This window comes from Felis catus, chromosome C1 (genome assembly GCF_018350175.1).
Source record: "Felis catus isolate Fca126 chromosome C1, F.catus_Fca126_mat1.0, whole genome shotgun sequence".
Classification (NCBI taxonomy): domain Eukaryota; kingdom Metazoa; phylum Chordata; class Mammalia; order Carnivora; family Felidae; genus Felis; species Felis catus.
Window position 1 is genome coordinate 101,120,656 of NC_058375.1, and position 24,625 is coordinate 101,145,280.

The 24,625-nt window shown below is 39.7% G+C and overlaps 1 long non-coding RNA gene across 2 annotated transcripts; it reads left to right on the forward strand.

The window, feature by feature from the left end:
* On the forward strand, positions 1 to 24,625 carry LOC123379029. Of its 2 annotated transcripts, none has more exons than XR_006582951.1 (3): positions 1 to 592; positions 20,199 to 20,400; positions 20,590 to 24,625. It is a non-coding gene; the product is annotated as an uncharacterized LOC123379029 (long non-coding RNA). The 2 variants fall into 2 exon arrangements; XR_006582952.1 differs by having other exon boundaries at positions 21,510 to 24,625.

Below are 24,625 nucleotides of genomic sequence, written 5' to 3' on the forward strand. Positions count from 1 at the left end.
CGGTGCCCCTCCCCCAAACCTGCCCTGAATCCTCCTGCCAACTGCTCCCGTCGCCATAGCAACCGAGCTTCCCAGCTCCATGCAACTCCGAGGCCGGACTCCCAGATTAAATTTTAGGATTTTCCAGTAGGGCAACTGTGCAAGATGGTGAGGTCAGGACGAGGCTAGCCTCGAGATTGCCTGGCTTCCTTTAACTCGCTTTGCCCCCGCTCTGTTGCTTCTTGGAGACCCTGTGGTCCGAGGTATTGTCTAGAAACTCAGAATCCCTGGAATCCCGCCCACGATTTCAACACCTTTCAAAATTTCTTCGATCCTGGTTAACCTAAAATGGAGAACTGGCTCTCTCAAGAGACATCCCATGCCATTTTCTTCTCCCTTCTACTCTGCCCCAAATGCTTCCTTATGTGAAGTCAAATTTATCTCCCGACCCACATCTTTTGCTTCCGTCTTGAGTCCTCCTCCCAGGGACTTCCTAAACCAGTGGGCTCACTTCTCCAAGAGATCCTTTATCTAACTGTAGTCGGGATTAATGTCTTTCTAAACCGTCTTCTCGGCCTAATCAGCCCCAGTTCTTTCAAATTGTCCTTCACTGGTAAGTGGAATCTTTTTTTTTTTTTTTTTTTCCCCACCCCACAGTCACCACTATCTAAAAGATCGCGGTCAGAATCCCCCAAATAATAATGATAGTAATAATAATAATGGTAATAACAACAACTCCTGCTTCATGATCACTGGCTATATCTTGTACATAGTTACAACAGCCTTATTCCAAGTCCCACAGTGTATGACTGATGGCACCAGAGTTAGAAGCCAGATTACCTGAATCTCAGATCCATCTTGTTTAATTAACCTCTACAACACCTGTTTTAGGACTGCCAAAATGAGAGATGCCCCTCTTGGGGGGGGTGGGGAGGGCAGACTTACTTTTATTTATTTTTTTATTGCATTAAGACTAATTTCAGGACAGACAGGGGCAGAACTCAACCAGAGGTGTTTTGCTTTTAGTACCTATAAAATACAATGCTTAACTATTCCTCCCAAACCCTGCTCTTGCTGTGAGATGCTTCAATTATCCCAACGGACCAGGGATGGCTAAGGTGATGCACGTGACCTGCAGCTTAATTTCATTCAGCACGGCCTGCCAGCTGACCTGGCAGGGAGCAGGTTTAAAAATGCTGCTGCTGGGGCGCCTGGGTGGCGCAGTCGGTTAGGCGTCCGACTTCAGCCAGGTCACGATCTCGCGGTCGGTGAGTTCGAGCCCCGCGTCAGGCTCTGGGCTGATGGCTCGGAGCCTGGAGCCTGTTTCCGATTCTGTGTCTCCCTCTCTCTCTGCCCCTCCCCCGTTCATGTTCTGTCTCTCTCTGTCCCAAAAATAAATAAACGTTGAAAAAAAAAATTTAAAAAAAAATGCTGCTGCTTCACAACTCCTGTTCATAATTTGGACCTACCAAGGGAAAGTTTCTCTGGCCACCTTAATTCTTTAATATAGATATTAAAGAGAAAGCACAATTTCCAGAAGCAGTCTTTTCACAGGCAATTTACAAAAACTGTTGACTTTCCTTTCTTGTTGCAATGTACGTATTTCTCTTGTGGGAGAGACTAGATCCATGAGGCCTAGTCACAAGTCATATCTCCAAGCCCTCTCTTCTTGTCATGACAATAAAATGTCTGATGCATAGTGAATCCAGAGGACTCATGCCAGAAAGAGATTTTCCTGAGTCTCCATAGCAACCACCTAGGCTGCCACTGATACATTATCATAGAAATTTTTCCAAAATTTTGGCCTTCATTAAAATTTTCTTTATGAGATGAAACTGTCTTTGGATTGCAGCTTGAATATAAAGATGAATTGCTTACAGACTAAAAAGTAAGTAATCATTGATGACATCATTCTTCATTTTGATCATAATTCTTCCCATAGCTTTAAACCATTTGGGAAAAGAGTCTTGTGTTTGTATTAGAAAAGCAGTGAAGAGTTTGTTGGCCTTCCAGTTAGATTTTATAAAAAAAAATTAACTAGATGTTTATGCATGTCATACTACGTTACTAATTTTCTTTCTTCTTCAATGTGAATACAGATTTCAAAATAAAACATTATGGACAATCAGTTCAGCCAAATCACCGGCAGATGATTAATAAAATAGGTTGCAGATAAGAGAAATGAAGGAAAAATGGAGTAAAAAGAAAAAAGTAAAATTAAGTGTTTTTAACATTGCAGAGAAAATGTCACTCACTAGCTTTGTCTTACAAGTGACAGCTCTCTAACCCCAATTTTTGCAGCAACAAAGTTTTTGTGACGTATATTGTGGAAAAAAGTGACTAGCTGTTCATCAAACATTTCATTTTCTTTCCTCCTACTATGAGAGTCAGACATTTTTCATCCCTCTTTATCCTTAGATGGCAACTTGTGACTGAGTTCTAGGCATGGGACATGAGCAGAGTGATAAATCATCACATCCAAGCCTGGCCCTTAAAAATATCTCCCAATATTATTCATGTGCTTCCCGATCTGCCTGGATATTGGGGTGACACTGAAAGCTTTGGATTTCTGAATGACTGCTGTGGCACAGAGGTTCCAAAGTCTCCTTTACCCCTGAGCTTCACCCCACTTTCTCCACCAAAGGCATTGCTTGGGACTATTAAGTGCATGAAAAATAGGCTTATTTTCTTAAGCTGCTGAAATACTGGAGTTTGCTATAGCAGCTGGAGCTACCCTAACTACTCTAACATTTTTGATAATTTTCATTTGAGAGTCAGCTTTTAATAAACCTGACAGTAGCCAGCCTTCCCACAATAGGCTGAGAAAACAACCTGGTTACTTTCAAGTAGGCTACAACGCTTGGCTACAATCTAATCTTTGCTCTTAGGTTAGTCCGTGGAAGGGAGGAAGAGGGAGACTGCATCTAGTATTACTAACCCACTTGCACCCTTCACCTTGCCTTCCACCCCCTTATACAGTACATTCTTTCACTTTATCAATTAATAAGCTTTTAACTTTAAAGAAGTGGTTTGCATATTAAAGTAATCCAATAAATTAGCCTGCTTACGATCACATACACCTATGGAAAGTTTTGCTCATTTTTCAGAAAATGAACCGTGTCACTAAGACATCTATGAACATAAATCATAATTTAGCAAATGATTTAAAGGAATGGTGCATGGTTTAAATGTCAAAAATAAAGATTTCAGGATGTTAGAATGTACTTGCCAGATAATCTTTGATGGTTTCCTTTGTAAAAGTCCTAACAGAATGGAAGATTTTATAGAAGATTTTTTTACGTAGAAAAATTTTTAAAACTGATTTAGAGAATTTGAAATGAAAGTTTTATGCCTTTTGCCTACTTTGGGTCTATTTCATTATTCTAGGGAAGGTGGCACTCTGGATAATTTATGATACAAAATGGGGAGACATTATACAGGAACCAAATTTATAGGATGTTTCATCATAGAATTGGTCTGTTTAATTTCAGAAAATAGGTGTGAATAACAATGTTCATAGTTTTAAGAAGTGAGAGCCAGTTCAGCTAAAAAGGGACCTTGCCAAGAATAGGAAAAAAAAAAGCACTGCCATCTGTCATACATTTATGCTTTTTTTTTTTTTGTATAATAAATTGTTTCCCCAACTAAATATAAGTTGAAACTTTATAAGCATAAACTTTACTACATAAATTTTCCCATATGTCAGTGGCTAAAACAAAACTAGACTATGTGGAGAATTTTCTTTCACGTTGGCAGGGTTACTCCTGGCTTGTTTAGTTTGATTTTTGCATTCAATATTGTTTAGTTCACCAAGGACTGTCTACTTCTAGGGATGCTCTGTTTCTTTAGGATACTATGATCACTGAATAAGTTATTTTTTAAAGTTTTCTATTTCAATCTCATAGTGTTCCGTGAACTCTAATTTAGGCATGCAGTCTAAGCATTATTTCTCATACCTGAAAGGGTCTAGCCAGCTCTAGATGCATCCAGCATTCTCACTGTTGTCAGGTAACATCAGGAGCTCTGGACCAATCCAATTCTAGGCCAACATTTCAGGTATTCAAAGTACATTTAGCTCCAACGATCTGCTTGCCTTTGGCTAAGAAGGCCTCACAGGTGTTCACTGACTTCTCAGATTGGCATTCTACATCTAAGAACACTTCCCACAATCTGTTTGTGTTATTTACCATCATGATCTTTGTGCTGCTAACCTTCAAAATGCAACGTTATAATGCACTGTCCTTGAGTTTTTATTGCGTGTGATGCAGAGGGCTTGATCTCTTTCAGCTACAAGTTTCAAAACATATGGAGAATATTACACCTGCAGCCTATGGTCAGCATTAGCTGCCTATTTCGTCGTGAGTGCAATTTAAAGTGTTGACTTTAATCTTTAAAGCCCCTCATTGTTTAGAAGCCACTTACTCCAGATGTCACATCTCTCTCTATGCATCATCATGACAATTAAAATCACCTGCAGTGCTTCAGGTCCTAATCCCCAGTGAACTGTGGGGCGTTTGGGAGTAGATCGCTTTCTAAAGAAGAACTTCCCTAAGAACCCTATGTTTCTGTGAATGATAAAAATACTCGAAGGTTACAGTTTGAGCCTTGAATGTCTTGTCTCTTAGAACTGTAGGTCTCTGGAGCTGTAATTAAGTGATGTTGATTTAATTTTTATTTTACTTTATGTTATTTGTGGCCAAGAGTGTAGAACGCCAAGTCTATTTTTTAATGAATCTGAAAAATAACGGTTGTATATATTAAAAATAGAAAAAGCTAAAATTCATCTGTTTCATATTTGTTAGTGTGGGAGTTTCCACACCAGTGTGCTCTCACTCAAATTTTTCTTTGAATCTAATTTTAAACGTCTTCAGTGAAGGGATTTGCTGTAAATCCTTTGGGGACTATTTCAGAATCCATAACTCATGGTAAGTCATTTCTCTAAATGCTTAACTAAATGTTTGATTTCTTAATGTTTTATCAGATGTCCGTCACTTATAAATTTGTGCTATGTGAAATAATAGCTTTCTTTTTACTGTGTACAAGTTTCAAAAGCTATGGGCGAGGTGAGCCTACGCTAAATCATGTGCCAGACCACAGAACGATCTTTTGGGAAGAAAAGATTTTATATGTCTCTCTGTGTCTATATCTGTATCTCTATCCGTATCTTTATCTATCTATTCTGTTGTTGATGTTTCCCTGGAGAACACTAAGTACACTGATCTTTAAGAGCGCATTTTTAAAAAATTACATTTCCTATAGTTTGATATGTGGTGAATTCTTTGAAAAATCACATTTATTACAACACAGTTCTTATCATATATATTTTATTTGACATCTTTGTCTCGATATTGGTCAGCGTTGGCTTCTATGTGAAATATAAAGAAATATTCACGACACTGGCATCTTTTATGTGTTTAAGAAGGTTAAGAGGAGATTTCATTGAAATGTAAAGAATCTTACTAGTAACAATATAACAGGAAGGAAACCTTCTCATTGAAACCTGTTTTGTGAACATGTCAGTCTGAAAAAGGAGGAGGGATTTGTTAACATTAAGGAAAAGTTCCTACACTCCATCTCTGTCCTTTTCTGAATGCACAGTCTCCGATGAAAGCTCACCTTATGGCTGATACAAATGGAAATAAGGAAAGAAGACGAGGGAAGAGAAAACACTTGAAGTCCAATATTAGGAAGGAAAGGAAGATTATAAGAAAAGGCTCGTTGAAACAGAAAATAATTTCAGCCAGTGCACAAGTCAATCAGCAGAACAAATGCTGCTTCCAAAGGTCCTATTAGAGGCTGCTTTCCCTGCCTCACCCCATTTCTGAATGAATCTATTCACGTCTTCCACCATTTCCTTTACAGGAGCCAACCGTTTCTAGGTTTGCCTACCAAAATAATGGCTTCATTGACTCTTTCTTATATTTCAACTCTCTACCATATTAAACAAAATAAAACCTCATTCTTTGTTATGCTTTGTTGCACTTTTCTCTTATGCATAGCAGGGCCTTCTTTATGCTCTCAAAAGTTTTTTTTCCCCCTTCCTCTGGCTATAATCTCTAGGCTTCTACTTTTGTTCATAATCAAGTTATACAATTTGACAATCATCCACATTTTAAAACTTTTATGATTATTTTCACGTAACGGTATGCACTCTACCTGAGCCAGCTGTCTTAATCCTTTAGAGTGTGGCCATTTTCCCTACTGTACTTCTGGGTAATAACCATTGCCAATTCATCCCACGAAGTAAATTCCTCACTTTATTGAAATTGTTTTTATAAAGCTTAAGTTACTCACATATATACCCATAATCTCTCTCCCTCCCCCTTTACTCCGGTAAGAGTTTGAAACCCTATTAATCTATTTGTTACCATAGTTTCCAAAAATGCCTCAATATTAGTTTTGTTTTGTTTTTTTAAACTTGCCATGTACTCCTTCCTCAATGCAACAGATCTTTTAAAAATCAGAGAATCAAATCATGGTGCTAAGAGACATTATGTTAGAGATCATCTTATACATTCTTTCTCCTAGGCCCCATTCCCCTCTCCAGCCCTTGTAGGCTGTGTGACAGCCTTGAACAAACTACTTAGCCCCTCTTTGCTTCAGTTTCTTTATGAAATGGGATAATCATGTGTGCATTATAGGGTTGTCGTGAAGATTAAAGTACTTAGTAGCCAACTACTTAAAACACTTGGCATATGCAGTGCCCTCAGGAAATGTTAGCTACTATTTTTCTTTAAATAAAGTTTTTATTTTAGACTAGTTTGGCTTTACAGAAAAGTTGCAAAGACAGCATCCAGAAGCCCCATTTACTCTGTCCAGCTTCCCCTATTGTTAACATCTTAAATTAGTATGGTAAATTTGCGACAACTAATGAACCAATATTGATATGCTATCATTAACTAATAGTTTTTACCTACTTCTTTGTTCCAAGATCGTATCCAGGATACTGCATTACACTTAGATATCTTGTCTCTTTGGGTTCCTCTAAACTGATAATTTCTCAAACTTTCCTTGTTTTTGATGACTTTGACAGTTTCAAGTGGTAAGATATTTTATAGAATATCCCTCAATTTTGATTTGTCTGTTTTCCTTATGCTTAGACTGGAGTTACAGGATTGAGGAGAAAGAATAAAGGCATAAAGTGCCAGTTAAGAGTAGGACATCACATGATACCAAGGGTACATGCTATCAACATGACTTCTCATTGATGATATTAACCTCAAACACCTGACTAAGGTAGTGGTTGGTAGGGTTCTCCACTATAAAGTACCCCCCTCTAGCACCACCTTTTGATGATTTGATGCTTCCTTTCTTTGAAAGGAAGTCACTATGTGTAGCCCACACTTAAGGTTTAAGGAGTTATGCTCCGCCTCCCTGAGGGGGGCAGTATCTAGGTAAGTGTTTGGAATTCTTCTGTATCAGAAATCTACTCTCTCCCATTTATTTATTCAATCATTTCTTTGTGTCAGTAAGGAGTCGTGAGTATTTTTGATCTTTCAGGTTCTAATCCAATACTACCATATTTATTGAGTGCTTAGCTTAGTTGTTCCAGTTTTGACCATAGGGAGTTCCTTCAGTTGACTCCTGGGTCCCCTTGACATAGTCTTCCCTCATTGTTCTGTCTTTCCTTTTCTCCTCTCTCTCTCTGTTTTATCCCCCCTTTACTTTCTGGCACTCCCAGATGCTCCGGTCTCCTATTGCATATTCCCTGCCCCAGCCCTAGAATCTCCAGAGCCCTGCTTCTTTTTTATTGGAGAATGGGTTTAAATCCCCAGATTTGGGTGCTGGGAATGCTTGTAGCTACCAGAGTGGTACCTGTTTCCGGGGCCATCACTAGGCAGAATTAAGAACTAACACGTGTATATACACATATACACAATAATTATCTCTATCTGCCCATTTGGGTAAACATAAATTCATGCAGATGTGTACCACTCTAATCCAATACCACATGGTTCCTTCTACCCTGCTAATATTTTATTAGCTATGCATTCATTCACACACCCATTCATGCAACAGAGTATGCTGAGTATCATACACCAGGACCTATGCTTAGAACATGGTAGATGCTCTTCCTACTCTCATGTGGCTTAGAATTCAGATACCAGCATAATTTTTTTACCTTACTTTTTTGGTACTACCAAGAACTGACACCATTCACACTCACAGTAGTCTGTTTTCACATCCGTTTTTGCCCACCACACTCCATGCCCCACTTGCAAAACTGTACCATCGCCACTGACCATCCTTTTCCCTCTCTACCCTCATTTCTCTTCCTACAACTCCTTGTTCTGGGGGGATTTTCACCTCTCATTAAAACACACTCCACATATTACTACTCCCCATTTGTATGGCACATTCTTAACCTTCTTCTCATCTCATTTTTGACTGCAGAGTTCCTTAAAGAATGATCAGATTATTACTAAGGTGTTTGTCCATAGTGGCGTCTTATGATTACTACAGACCTGTATGAATTTGCACGGGATGCATCAGAGAGGAGGCCCCACATGGTCTATTCACCCGACTCCCGCTGTCAGGAATTGGAGGCCATGCGTTACTCATCCATGCAGATACAGAATCTCTACTGGTGCGAAACTCTAGGGTTTCCAGTTTTAGTGCTTTTATTTGCTGCTCGATGAAAAGAAAATTTCTTGATATTTTCTTATATTGTTACAGTTTGTAAATATTTTTATTACTGTAAGTTGAATTCAACCCAATCCTTCTCATTGCTTGAGGGGAATTAAAACTATCTCTGTCCACAAAAGAAATTCACTTGTAATTTTCTTTTTCATACTGTCCTAGTTTTGTTTTGATAACAAAATTATATTAGTCTATAAAATGGATTGAGAAGTATTCTTTTTCTGTTTGCTGATAGAGTTCGAGTAAGTCTAGAATTATCAGTCCCTAGATTGTTTGGAGTAGATCACTTATACAACTGTACGGGCCTGGTGACGTCTTTTGTGTTTGTTTGTTTTATGTATTTGGCCTCTGATTTGATTTCCTTAATGGTTTTAACACTATTTAGGTTTTCTAGTTGTTCTTGAGTTAGTTTCAAGAAGTTACACTTTTCTTAAAAAAATTGCGTTTTTTGTTTTACAATTAATGATACGAAGTTATTATAATCTCTCATTATTTTTATAATTGAAGGGAACTATATCTCTATATCTCTTCCTTCATTCTGAAGGTTATGTATATCTACCTCCATTCTTTTTTCTTGAATAATCTTTCCAGAGATTTGCTCATTTTATTAGTCTTTTCTAAAAATTAGAGGGCTTTTTGATACTCTGTACTGAATGTTTGTCTCTTATTTTATTATTTTTTACTCTTACCTTTGTTTTTCCTTCTATTTACTGTGTTCTATTCTGTTATTTTTAAATTTATAAAGATGGATGTTTAGTACATTAATTTTAGCCTTTTTTCTTTGCTAATATAATCATTTAAGACTTCAGATTTTGCTGTAAGTACTATTTTAGCTTCATATCACAAGTTTTGAGGAGCAGTATTTTATTATCGGTTGGTATTGCTTTGTAATTTCTTTTTGACCCATCAGTTACTAGAATTGTAATTTTGTGTTTCCAAATGTGTGGATTTTTTCCCAGTTATCACTTTAATATTCATATTAAAAATTTTTTTAATGTTTACTTATTTATTCTTAATTTTTTAAGTTTATTTATTTTTGAGAGAGACAGAGAGAGTGAGAGGCTCTGTCAGCATGGATCCCGATATGGGGCTCGAGCTCACAAACCATAAGATCATGACCTGAGCTGAAACAAAGAGTCGGACGCTCAATGGACTGAGCCACCCAGGCACCTCTTTTAATCTTCATTTTTAACTTAATTGTATTATGATTAATTTGTTCTGAATGATGTTTATTCTTTGAAATTTACTGACACACAATTTATGGAAACATCTGTGAGACATTTTTGTAAATGTTTTATGTGTACTTAAAATGGACGAGTATTCCCTAATTGATGGAAGCAGTGGCCTGTGTGAAGACCTATGATCGAGTACATATTATTCATTTTTTTTCAATATTACTACTGATTTATTGCCTGGTTAATCTATCAATTATTTAGAGAGGTGTTAAAATCCCTTTTCTTAAATTTAAATTTTTAAAACCATCCTTGAGATTTTATCAAATTTTATTCTATATCTGTTGAAGCTGAGTCAGTTGATTCATACAAGTTCAGAATTATGTCTTCTTAGTAATATGCAAGTTTCTATCATTGTATAGTGATTCTGTGGCTTCTAAAGAATGATTTTTGCCTTAAAGTCTATTATTTTTTATATACTGATTATCATTATTGCCAATTTATCTGAATTTATTTCCACTATATTATTTTATTATTTTGTAGTTTCTCTTTGTTCTGCTTTTCTAGCTGTGTTTTTGTCTTCTTTCTTGCTATTTTATTATTATTTTTTTTTATTTGCCGAAACTTTTGTTTACTATTTCATTTTTAGCCTCTACTAGTTACAAGTTAAACACTCCATGTACATTCTTTTAAAGATTATCTTAGAAATGTTAACATGCATACTTATGTTATCAAAGTCTCCTCATAAACAAAACAAGAACTTTGGACTGCTTTAAATTCCACCAATCCCTTGTCATTTGTACACCACTGTTAGCCAGCATATCATTCCATTTTGATCTCTCCTCCAAAAGACAGCCAGTGTTTGCTTAGACGCTTAGATTTACCCACAGTTCGGGTTATTCTTTACTCATTATATCTTCTTCCATTTCAGACCTTTCCTCTTATATAATTTCCTATCCTTGTGCAGTTCAACCCTTACAATTTATTTTAATGATTATGTGTTAGTGATAAATATTTTAGATTTCATTTGTATGAAAAAGCATTCAAAGATTGAATTGTCAAAGATCATTTCATTTGGTAGGGGCGCCTGGGTAGTCAGCCAGTTAAGCGTCTGACTTCTACTCAGGTCATGATTTCGCAGTTCATGAGTTTGACAGCTCAGAGCCTGGAGCCTGCTTCTGATTCTGTGTTTCTCTCTCTCTGCCCCTCCCCTGCTCATGCTCTGTCTCTCAAAAATAAATAAACATTAAAAAATTTAAAAATAAATTTAAAAAGATCATTTCATTTGGCATACAATTCTAAACTGATAATTTATTTCTTTCAGAATGTTGAAGAAATTATTTTCCAATTTTCTGGCTTCCATGGTTGCTGACAAGTCAGCAATAAGTTTAATTGTTGTTTCTTTATGTGTAGTCATTATGTTGTCTCTGGTTTTATCAGGATCTTCCCTTCACCTTTGGTTTTCTATAGTTTCACTATGATGTACCTAGTTATGGATTGCTTTTTATTTATGCAGCTTGGGATTCATTCTGCTTCCTGAATCTGCCAGGTAATATCTTTAATAAATTCTGGGAATTTTCTCAGCAGTTATGTCTTCACATATATCCTGTCTTCTATTTTTTTCTATTGTTTTCATTTGAAACTCCATGAGTTATATTTGATCCTCCTACACTGTTCCTCACATTTATTAATTCTCTTGTATTTTCCATATTTTTGTTTCTCTGTACTGAGTTTTCTGAAATTCATTCAAACTTACTTTCTAACTCACTAATTCTCTCTTCATCCATGTCTAAATTGCTGTTAACATTTCTTTCTTTCTTTTTAATTTCAGCCCTAGTAGGTCTATGTGATTTTTTTTTTTTTTTTCCAAATCTGCCTGGTCATTTTCTTTGTTTCGAGTATCTTATTTCTTAACCTATTTGATATTCTTATTTTTTCTATCAACATAGTAAGCATACTTATTTTATATTCTTATGTGATAATTCTGTTGTTTGAAGTGTTAACTGTGTCTGAATATATCCTTGTTGGTTTTGTTCTCATTTATGGAGCACTGTTTTCTTGATACATTTTGTTACTATTTTCTCTGAGTTTATATTGATGAAATCTTTAAGGCATGAATTGAATGTGTCTTTCTCCCATAGGTATGTGGATACTAATTCTATATTTGAAGTTTTGTGGTCACAAACCTACAAATCTATGCGGGTGGGCTTGTCATTTTGCAGCCTCCAGAGAGAGCTTTTCCTCTCTACCGACGCTAGGGCAAGCTAGTTTCCTTACTGTCACCCTTTCTGGAGTGGGATTTATATATGTATGTATTTAGGCCTTCTGTTTCACCAAAGGTGCACTGCTCTGTAGTTTCAGTTTAAAAAAAAGTTTTTTTTTTTAATGTTTATTTATTCATTTATTTTTTATTTTTTCAATATATGAAATTTATTGTCAAATCGGTTTCCATACAACACCCAGTGCTCATCCCAAAAGGTGCCCTCCTTAATACCCATCACCCACCCTCCCCTCCTTCCCACCCCCCCATCAACCCTCTGTTTGTTCTCAGTTTTTGAGAGAGACAGAGCATGAGCAGGGGAGGGGCAGAGAGAGAGGGAGACACAGAATGTGAAGCAGGCTCTAGGCTCTGAGCTTTCAGCACAGAACCCAATGCAGGGCTTAAACTCACAAACTGTGAGATCATGACCTGAGCCGAAATTAAACGCTTAGCCGACTGAGCCACCAAGGCATCCCTGTAGTTTCAGTTTTATGTGGGGGTAACTACTGATAGCCCATCCACTCCTGGCAGAATTGATAGTACAAAAGTTCATGTTCACTTTGGTGTTTTCATACTTTTCTGGTTTCCTGCTTTTACTTTGTTTTTGGTCTTGGAGATTTCTTACATTCTGTTCAGCTCAATGGTATATTTTAATATTTTTTCAAATATAATTTTATTCAGAATGTTTTTATTTTTATTCCGAATGCTTATTCAGAAGTTTTTGGTAAGGAGCAAGTTGCTCATTGTATTTAAGGTATCACACTGTCAGAAACATAAGTATTATAATCTATTTTTAACCGATGTCCATCCTAGACAAAGCAGCTTTCACATTAAAACAACAAAATGATGGTGCAATAGGAAACATCTTTCTTTTTAAATTGATTATCTCCACATTTAAGAATTCCTGTCTGGCTGGTTGGTGGACATCCAATAATTCTGCTTCAACATATGCAGCCTCATGTGTATTTCTATCTTTTAGGAAGAATCATTTTTTTTGTGTGAGTGAGCTTTATGAATGTATTTCCCTTAAACTGATACTTGCTCTTGCTTATATATACTGAAAATGAATGACATTTTCAGTATATATTCTGACATTGTCCAATGACAGGAACTCTTGAATGTAAGGGAGAGAACCTATGTAAGGTGGTAAAAATCTCTAAAAAAAATAAAGTAACCATAGGGATATTCTTAGGAAGAGTCAAAGGTAGGCTCTTTCATTCTAATTCCCCCAAAGACTTTGAAAACTCGTATAAGCCAAAAATGCAACAGAAGGATCTTCCAAGAGTGAGCCTGAATAAATCTTCTAAGCATCAGTAAGTGTCATTGCAATCAAAGACATTATCTACCACATGAGAGGGATACTGAGCACATATGCAGTGCACAGGAAACCCTCCAGTCAAAGGTCACACGTTAATAGGCAACAAACTATACAAAATCACTTACTGGGGAAGAGCATAGATCTCAAATGCAGATTTGAATGAAACCACACCCTGGATTTACTCCTTCTTCCTGGTGTATGGGGCCCTATGTTACCCTTGGGAAATGAACAATGCACTAAGAAATATTAAGACGGAGCTTGGTGGATAGAAACAGATGGAGCAGGCTGCTGGCAGTATAATGACTCTGAATTGCATTTCTTGAGCATTTTGAAGTGGGAGAGAACAGAAGAGGAAAGTATGAAGAACAAGAGGAGGAAGGTACGGGGGCTGAGGTTTGCAGAACAGAAAGACTAGTTGTGGCAACCAGATGGAGAGACGTCTGGGGAACTTGTTTGAATATTCTCTGGTTCAATAAGGAAACCTGATTTTGGCTTGATTCAGAGCCCCTTTATGATTGCAACCCCCCCCCCCCACCACCACCACCCGCCACACACACCACACTTATATCCAGTGACAATATGGAATGATGGAAGATTTTTGTGTTCAACTTCCTGCTAAACTTCCTTAAACAAAAATATCTGATTTGTCTTCATAAATTGTATTTCCAACTCTGAAATGCTGATAGAAAGAGATCTGTTCTAAAATTAATCTACCTGAAAACCACAACTATAATAAGAGTAGTTTTATACTTAATAAATTCCATTTGGCAACACAGGAAAAGAGAAGGGGCAGATATCTCCCAAACCTCCCAAGTGAAAATTCAGCATCTTTCCAGTATTACATGAAGTAGAATATGGTTTTTACTTTACTTACTTCTTTCATTCTCTTGGAGCCTTACTATGGCTATTTGTCTGAAAAGATGAACTGTACTTAACATAACCTAGTCCTTGCTGATTGGAATTCAAGAATTCAAGCTGAGGTAAGCATATGTGCTGAAACTTTGCTTTGCAGAAATTCAGAACACTGAAGTTCAGCTAAAATGTCCAATCCAGAATGTTGTGGCTCTGAAATCAAGAGTTAGTCACCCCTTCCCCAGGCATTGAGTATTGTCACCGTAATTCTAATTAAAATAATAATTCTGATCATGGTTGATAGTTACAATGAGAAGACGTTTTTGTAAGTTTGCAGAGAGATGCTGGCACAAAAAGGAGACAGAATTACTGATTCTTGCTTTGGCAATTATTCTCACAAATACTCTGAAAAATATCAGGTATTCCAGGGGCACCTAGGTGGCTCAGTTGGTTAAGCATGAGACTTCTTGATTACAGCTCAGGTCAGGATCTCAGAATTTGTGAGATCGAGCCTTGTGTTGGGAGCCTGCTTGGGGCTCCCTCTTACTCTCTCAAAATAAATAAATACATATTAAAATTCTTTTTAATATCATGCATCCCAGGACACCAGCGGCAGGGTTTAAAAAGCCTCCGTAAAATCAACATTATCTCAGTGTTTGGCACATATAAGCATCAATAAATGGTAGCCATTATGTACTTTTTTTTTTTTTTTTTGATTTTAGAGAGAGAGTGGGGGAGAGGGGTAGACAGAGAGGGAGAGAGAGAATCTTTTTTTTTTCAATATATGAAGTTTATTGTCAAATTGGTTTCCATACAACACCCAGTGCTCATCCCAACAGGTGCCCTCCTCAATACCCATCCCCCACCCCCCATCAACCCTCAGTTTGTTCTCAGTTTTTAAGAGTCTCTTATGCTTTGGCTCTCTCCCACTCTAACCTCTTTTTTTTTTTTCCTTCCCTCCCCCATGGGTTTCTGTTAAGTTTCTCAGGATCTACATAAGAGTGACAATATATGGTATCTGTCTTTCTCTGTATGGCTTATTTCACTTATCACACTCTCCAGTTCCACCCACGTTGCTACAAAGGGCCATATTTCATTCTTTCTTATTGCCACGTAGTACTCCATTGTGTATATAAATGACAATTTTTTTTGTCCATTCATCAGTTGATGGACATTTAGGCTCTTTCCATAATTTGGCTATTCTTGAGAGTGCTGCTATAAACATCGGGGTACAAGTGCCCCTATGTATCAGTACTCCTGTATCCCTTGGGTACATTCCTAGCAGTGCTATTGCTAGGTCATAGGGTAGGTCTATTTTTAATTTTTTGAGGAACCTCCACACTGTTTTCCAGAGTGGCTGCACCAATTTGCATTCCCACCAACAGTGCAAGAGGGTTCCCGTTTGAGAGAGAGAATCTTAAGCAGACCCCATGCTGAGTGTGGAGCCCAATACAGGGTTTGATCCCATGATCCTGAGATCACGACCTGAGCCCAAATCCAGAGTTGGACACTCAATGAACTGTGCCACCCTGGCGCCCCAATTTTTATTATGATTATTACTGACCTTATAAGTAGATTTTACTAGCAATTATAACCTGTTTGTGCTGACAGTCTCTGAAAAACAAACACCAACTCACATATATAAAATATCCATGTCTGTTTTTTCTATTATTTTATTCTGGCCACTAATGCCATATTGGGTAGAAACCTCCCGCATTCTATCTCTTCCCTTGACCTCTCACTCTCACTGGAGTCTTTATCTTATTTTTCTGCTGCTGATGCTGTCTCAATGTTAGGAAACAGAATTCTCTGCCTTCTTCAGCCCAGGGAAAGGGAAGGGATGAATATTTTCCAAATCTCCCCAAGTTGAAAATCAGAACGAATTTCCCTTAGAAACAAAGTCTAAGTGGAGGTAACCAAAATGAGTAAGTGACATTCAGGCCTATAAAATGTTCCCCAAGCCATGACAATAAAGAAGCTAATCAATGAGAGGACCAGGTGAAGCTGTGCTCTGTTTCAGAGAAAGGAACCCCCAAACCCGGGTAATTTCAGAGAAAAGCTGGAAAGGACTCGGAAGAAGAAAGAGAACATTATAGGTAAGAGAGTCAGTACAGGCAAAACCAACCCCAACAGAAGTGTGTGTGCCTGTGTGTCTTTATGGTGCGTTGGTCAGCTGGGGTGAGTAGGTGGGGGTACAAAATGATGGGACCAGGATGACTGGAATCAAGAGTGTGTTACAATAAAGACCGACAGGATAGAAGGTTGCAGCCAGTGTGAAGCCAGATTATAGAGTTTTCCCTTAGAAAATTTCAGAGATGTGCATGGAGATGTGTTTGACTCCTGGGTCTTGAGTCATACTAGATTTTCCCATAGATCAGCCTAATCTCCATCCATAGGCTCAGCTTTAACCCAGGTCAAGGGACAGACTGTCATGCTTCTGGAACTAGACTCATTTTGTATTCTGAGTTTAACCATCAAGCTTTTGCCTGGTCCCTGGGTATGAGGCCTGCCCCTGTGCCCTGATCCTAGTGTTTGAGTATCTATATTGTTTCCCCATTCCTGGGGTCTTACCTTGTCCAGATTCTAGAAAAACAGTGCCTTCCTCTTGTGCTAAAATCCTTCCTCCCTGTTTAACTTCTGCCTCTTACCCTTTTATTGCCTTTCTGTCTGTATATTTTGGCTTCTTTTCATGAAAGCTAGTTCCTGTCACCTCACACCAGAACTCTTTCAGATTTGAACACGTTTCTTTTAGAAAATAGCCCCTGTAACCTGCCCTATGGACTATCCTAACAATGGGTGGGTCTGTAACATTTCTGTTGTCTCTTCATCTTCTCTGTTTGCTGGTTAAGAGATTATAGCTATGTGGAGATAAATTTTCTTTTTGTCTTCCCCGACTCAGGAAACTTTCATAACTCCCTATCATTTGCAATATGGAATCCACGTTCCCAAGACTGGGGGTGACTTCCTTTTGGAGAGAAGATAGCATGCTTTATTCATATTTATTTAGGCTGAGGGCTTGGCACATAGAAGGCACTCAGTAAGTCTTTGTTAAAAGGATGGACTTTGATTGATTTCTAAGTCTTCTTCTATAATCTGGTCTCATTCTAACTTCCCTCCTCTTCTTCTTTTTAACACATCCATTAGATTCCATTTAAACTTGTCTTTGGATAGCTCTTCCCATCCTCCACCTCCTCCCTCTACAACATCATTACGGATGCTAATAAATACAAATACCGTTATTGCCATGCCTTTGCTCATTACGATCAGCCACTAAATTATCCTTTCTCCTCTGTAAGTTTTTCTCAGATAAAACCTCGCCTCCTTTAGGAAAGCTTCATTCATTATTCTTGCCAACACTAGAAACTCCATTTTTTCCTAATTATTTTGTGTGCATTAGTAGGGTACATGCCTAGGGAAAGGATTCCTCAGACATATTTTATTTCTCTTTTTGTTTCCACCACGCCCACATCAGTGTTGGGTACACAGTAGAATTCTGTGCTTGCAGTCTTGTTATTGATTGCTGGAGGCCTGGGTCCCAAGTATAGAAAAGGCAGTTTCCTCCCCACTGGACTCTCACGAGCTCTCTCTACAGGCTCTGGTCTTTCAGGTCTGCCTTGCTGGGCGGGTCTTGCACTTAGTAGGTGCCAGAGAATTCGGAGTCAAGAAGCCCCTGTCCAAATTCTGGCTACAGCCATGTGTATTAGGGTTCTCCAGAGAAACAAAACCAAAGGATACAATCTACTCAGTCTACTGAGTTAGACTCGGTTTAACCTCTTCTGGAAACACTCTTACAGACACTTCCAGAAATAATATTTAACCAAGTATCTGGGCACCCCACACCCGATCAAGTTGACATGAAATTAACCATCACACTGTACCATCTTGGGTAAGCTGCCTAAGTTCGTTAGCCTCAGTTAACTCACAAACAATAATTAAGTAATAATAATAATTGCCCCACAGGACTGAGGGGAAGACAAGATGTGATAGTGTGTATGAACAGTTTTATAAACCATAAAGTGCTTGGTAAATATCAGGTAGTGTTAGGGGCTCAACAGAACTTGCTTGAATGACTGTGCCGGAGAATCTCTCATCATTCCACGTGTGGTGTCCAGATGAGGAGGTTCTGAAATTTATGACAACACGGTCTGACAGAAAACTCACAAGACATCTCCTCTGTATTTGCTGTGCTCTTTTTAAAGGTCTTTCTTTGTTATTTTCTAAATGTTCTTCTTCATTTTAATGAGCTCAGAAAAGGTTTTCCAGCTATCCTCACCATCTTACTAGACACTAAAAACATGCTTTACTGTTTATTTTTTTTTCTCACTTGGGTCCTTTTACATGGTCTCTCCATCCTAAGTGGGGTTCACCACCTTTGAAGGAGAGGCTTTGCTTATCCCCTCTCCTGAATCCTCCCTGGAGATGCCATGTAGATTACTGGGGCAGGCTAGCTGTTAGGGATCCCTCTCACACGTCTCCTCCGGGAACTTTCTGCATCTCCTCTTCCCTGCTTCCCTGCTGTCGTTCCTATGATAGGAATACCAAATGGGAAGGGTGAGACCCATGTTGGTGAGACCAACTGCTAAACTGCAAATGATAACTCATTCTGATGTGGCGCTGACAGAGGAGAAAGGCTGAGGGAGGCATGCACCCAAGTGGCGGTGGTGGCGCTGGTCCAAGGAGAAGTATCTGGACAATCTTTGACAACAGCACATGCCTGGCTTAGGATATTTTTTTCTCCATTTGTTTTGACCAGCTCTAAGAATAGGGAAGAACTTGGCAGAAAAGCGCCAGAGGGCAGGCTGTGCTCCTCAGCATTTCTGCCGATCAACTACTGAGATATATTCCCTTTACATGGAGCTACGCTGGAGGGTGTGGATGATGGATGTGTGTAAATGTCTTACCTCTTGGAACAGTGATTTCAATTCTAGGTTGTAAACAAGAAGTTAGTTATGGAATTGTTCAGCGCAATGCATTTATTTATAGTAGATTGGAAAATAATGTGAATTTCTATCAATAGGAAATTGATTAATTTCATCAATTTCGTTGATTGCCTCATTATGATGAAATATTATGTACTTATCATAACGATGTTTCAAAAAAGTATTAAATTACATGAAAACTCTTCAAGCTATTTTAACTACAAAAAAGCAAGTTACTGACACGGTTGGTTTTGTACAGTCTAATCTCAAGTTTTTATGTGTCTGTGAAGCCGTGTACCTTAGGGACTTAAAGCATGATGTCAGGAGTTAGGCAGCCTTGGTTCAAATGCCAGCTCTACCACTTAATATGTGTGTGGCCCCTGGAAAGTCTCCCTGTCTCTCCATGCCTCAGTTTCCTCATATGTTAAACGGACATAGTAATTGTGTCAATCTCACGAGACTCTTCTGAGGGTTAAAATTAATCCACATAGAGTGTACGCAACAATGTCAACTCACAGCATTTATGCAGCAGACATTAGCTATTTTTTACATAATTATATATAGATATGTATAATTGTATGTAGATATGCATAGATAAAAAAATATATATAGATATATCTATGCATAGATAAAAAGGAAGGACACATACCAAAACCAGAGTGATTATCTCTGCATGGCATGATTGTGGGTTATTTTTATTTTCTTCATTTTGCATATTTATACCTATGAAACTTATATAATAATTACATGTAATTATTACGTAATTATATAATGCTGTTATCATATGAAACCATTTAGTGAAAGTGGTTTAAAAGGGAAGTTTATCATTAAAATACAGAACACTGGTTTTGCTTTTTTGCCAGGAGGATTCTATAGACGGTGTAAAAATACATCCCACAAATAAATTAATCTGAAGTGCAAAAAGTTCTATCAGGTCATTCTTCTGGATTCAAGATCCTGTTCAATGCTACATATTTATTTGGAGAAGGCACTGTAAGCTATTGTCCTTGGTAATACCAGACTCTGATTTTTTGGTTTTTTGTTTTTGTTTTTGTTAGATGAACCCTATGACTTCTAAAGATCCAAACAGACAAACAGAGAGAAGTTCAACGGAGAACTCTAGAACATCCTAGAGGGAGCTACTTAGTGATAGGAGCAGAGCCAGATGGACTGCCTTGAGAGCCAAAGCAGAGAATTAAGCTTTTGTGCGTGTGTAAAAACAAGAAGGGACAATGAGCATGTCATCACATCTCTGACAGGGTGAGTAGCATCTTGGGTTGTGTATAGGATGGTAGAAGTCTTGTCTGTTTTAGAATCTGACGCATCTGGGTTCAGTCCTTAACATCTCCCCCTTGTTACCCTGACCCCTCTCCTTCCCGCCTCTCTCCTTTCCATTTCTTCGTCCCTTCGTTCCTTCCACAAACTTTCTTGAACTCTACTTTGTTTTAGGTGTTATGTACGCTTCCCGGATAAAAGTTATACAGGATGTGTTCTGTGTCTTCAAGGAGGGTGGGGTCCGGTGGAGGCAGGAGCTAACCCGACAGACAAGGACACTACGGCGTGGTCGGTGCTTTGGTCTAGAAGGTCAGAAGAGGGTGCAAGAGCAAAAGGACTGTCAATCACAACGGGTTTTGTGACGAGGTGGTTGGGAGTGGGCGTGTGGGAGCAGAGTGCTTGCCAGAAAAGGGGCCACCAGCTAAGCGGCAGGCAGTTGAACATAGGTAAAAATGGAGGAAAGGCTGCAGACAGGACTGAGACAGCAGTTGGCGGAGCCAAAAAGAGCTCCCACATGATTGGAAAGATCAGTGTCAGCAGGGAGAGCAGAAGGAAAGGCGGACAGAAACCAGATCGCGACGGGCCTGGTGTGTTAAGATAAGGATTTGCAATTATTCGGAAAGCATACGGAAAGCTCCAAGGAGATTTTTATTCTTGAAAGTTAAGGAAAGTAACTGCTAGACTTAGGGCATCAAGATCATTTCTGCATTTGGCTCTGTGAGCTTGGGCACCATAACCTTTATGAGCTACGTCCGTAAAATCTGTAAGCAGACTAATCTAGAACCTTCCTTGCTGAGCTACTGTAAAAAGAAGACCGTGGCTATAGGGCACCTAGTACAGTATCTGGGTTTATAGTTATGATATGGGGGATATCTCCAAACACGAAGAACCGTGGCTTGGCAATCAGGGAGAATGCTGAACTGGAAGTAAGTTCTGTCTTTAAATCTGGATTCTGCCGCGTCCTGGCTCTATGACCTTGAGCATGTCCCTTGACTTCTCTGAGCAAACAAACGGTATCAACTTCACAAGGTTAAGTCAGGGTAGTGCCTGCGACAGAAAAAGCCTCTTTTTTCTTTTCCTTTTTGGGGCTGCAGGGCTTTTGGACGTCAACCATCCGCTTTATGAGGAAGACCATCCTGGGGTGGGATACCATGCTCTGAAGAATAATCTCTGGAATCCTGATTAGCAAAGCAGCATATCAGGAGCACCATCTGGAGGTGCGTGAACACCTGGGGAAAGGAGGCGAGGTGCGGGCCTGCCTGTGAGGGAGCCAGAGCAAATGTGTGCCCAGAGCACTTCTGGAGCACGACCTCGCCGAAACGCCTGCTGAGCCGTTACTTAAAGGCCTACACAGGTGTAGACCAAATTCCAGGCCTAAATCAAGGAAAAGTATTTCCATATGTTCCCATGCAGAGACCAGAGGAGCAAAAGCCGCTGTAGCCGGGGAGGAGGGTAGAGGCGGAAGTGAGGAACCAGCAGAGGAAGGGAGAAAAACAGAAGAGCTGCCAATGTAAAGAATTCATTAGAGGAGAGTCATGTTGTGACCTCCAAGACGAAGATGAGTGAAAATTCTTGTATGATTTAATATGCTGTGGAAATAGTCCAAACCACACACTCTCTGTGCAGGCTGAGGTCTTTTACCTTCATTTCAGGAAGGTCCTACTACCCATTAGTCTGCGTATTACTTACTTGGTCTGAGCTTCTTTGTAACATGCTGGCAGGATCAGATGGGGAGGCTGCCCGCGGGCTGCAACTGGAGGGGCCTGGACAGCGGAAGTGTGGAAGATATGGAAGTGTGGCTACCAGTCTCCTTGAGGAGCATCCCAGCTGAGTGCCACATGAGCCATCAGGGAGCCTTACTTCCCGGGACCGAACTGTTACCCCATGGTATCGTCTCCAGTGCTCTCATGCCATCAGATCAGTCCGCTAGTTTTTAAGCTTAAAAAAACCAACAACATCACATTAGAAACATCTTCTTCTTAAGATGTCCTTATGAAGCAATGACACCCCTTTGGAAAACAAGCCCCAAAATCTCTAAAATCAAATAAAAAAAATATATGCCTGCCCTGCTTGGAAATTAGAAGGTGGTCCTGAGGTCTTACCCACTAGCTTCTCTCCCCATATGCAAATCCATCCCTGAGGGCTTCACAGAGCAAGAGTGAAAACTATAGCTCTAGTCCAACTCCTTCAATTTGTAGATGAGGAAACTAGGGATTAAGAGATTGTCCAAGGGTCAGTAATTAGTTAGGGATCGAGTTGGGACTGAAATCACATTCTTCTGGTCCTGATCTCAGTGCATTATCCTAGCCCTGGACTCACAGCTATTTGCTTTCAGAAGAAGGGTGGTTACAGTGATGTCATGTCTCATGGGCTGGGAGATACAAGAAGCAGTGGGAGAATTTGAGGAACCTGATGCCCTCTCTTCTGTAGGAGCCCTAGTGGAAGCCTCCAGACCAGGTCCTTCCTGGGGGCAAAATACACGTCTTTTGAATTGGGATGAAATGCTGTGGTTTCAGGCAAGAGTCTCAGGGAGCCCACAGTCTCCCTACCCTCCACCTCCAGTGTGAGACATTCCCTGTGTCAACGAGAGTAGGACTCTGAGGAGCCGCCTTCCCCCAGGAATGTTCTATGCTTCTGGAAATGGTCTCCGAGCTTTTAGGCTCAGGCAGAAAAACCCCAAATTGCTAGTTTACTGTTTATACAAGCAAATTCATAATAACTTGCTGCATCTCTCAAGTGTAAAAGAGGACCAGACCAAAGCCTGCTTGGGATGCTTGTTGAACTCTTAGGTTTCCCTCCCAAAGAACAACTCGTTTGGCACATTAATATTTATAACAGTAAAATAAGATAAAATAAAATAAAATAAAATAAAATAAAATAAAATAAAACATCATAACTTGAAGATTTTTCCTGAGCCTCTGGTTGTCCCAAAGCATTCAGTGAGGTCCTTCGTTTCCTCTTAACCTTACCGGGTCCCCTGTATGTGGAGTGTCCTGAACCATCAAGAAACAAAGTTGCCTGCTGAAATCATCACCCCTGTGACGAGACAGTGGTACTCCCCACACATTCCATCTGCTCCGTCGCACTTGCCAAATCCCTTGCATTTAGGGGGGGCCACGAGGCTAGTTCTGACTAATGAAATGTGAGCTGAGATGGTGAAAAGCCTATGTGCAAATCTCCAGGCTCTCACTGCCACCAGCACTTTCCAGATGGTGAAGCCCCCATCAGCCTAAGACCTGAGTGATTCTGATAAGCAAAGTACCATCCCACAATGGACCCGTGCTGGACATATATCATGAATGAAGCAGAAACCTTTGCTGTTTTAAGCCACTGAGATTTCATGGCTAATCTGTTATGTAGCATAACCTCGCTAATCGTGACAAATACCGAGGAATTTGGGTTCAAGGCAAGGAAGCCCGAGGACCTGCTCTGGCGGGAGCTACCCTGGTCGGTCCTGGGCTTTCAAGCAGCGGTGTGCTGGGGCGGGCTCATGCCAGCCTTGAGCAGCCGATGGATCGCGCACACCTTGTCCCCACCTTGCATTCAGTGACGTTGCCCTGGTAACTTGTGATTGGCTCTGGCGGGAGTGGTCACTCCACAGAAACCGGCAAAGGCTACAGGTCATGTCATTTCCCACCCACCCTGGCAAACTGGCTGCTATCCATTTACCAGCATTCCACTGGTTTCAAGTCTCTGCAGAGAGAGTCAAGGTGGGGAGTCGGAAATGGGAAAGGAGGGCCTTTGGGAAATAAGAACCCCTTTCAGCCCTTAACTCTTTCTTACATTTTCTGTAAGAGAAAATTTGGTAGAGAGACACTCTGCGACTTGCGGTTTTCTCTACATGCTAGGATAAATTGCTAGAATCCTGTCTTTGACAGCATATCCTAAACCTCAGGATTCTGAGCTCATTTTATCTCGGCTGTTACCTTTGCACAGGATAGGAATGCCAGTGTCTCCTTCCACCGTGAGTCGGCAACCCCCAGCAGGGCCTCTGTGCCTTTCGGATTTTCAAGGGAGCAGCAGAAACGGGCCGCTTTCATTCTGACTTAGCTACTTGCATGCATTTCTTTCCCCTTTCTCACCAAAATCCTTCGTGAATACAAACCAAACAGATTCAAGGTTGATTTGCTGGAAGTCTGATGTTAAATTTAAAAGCCTTGGGGGCGGGGCGCCTGGGTGGCTCAGTCGGTTAAGCGGCCGACTTTGGCTC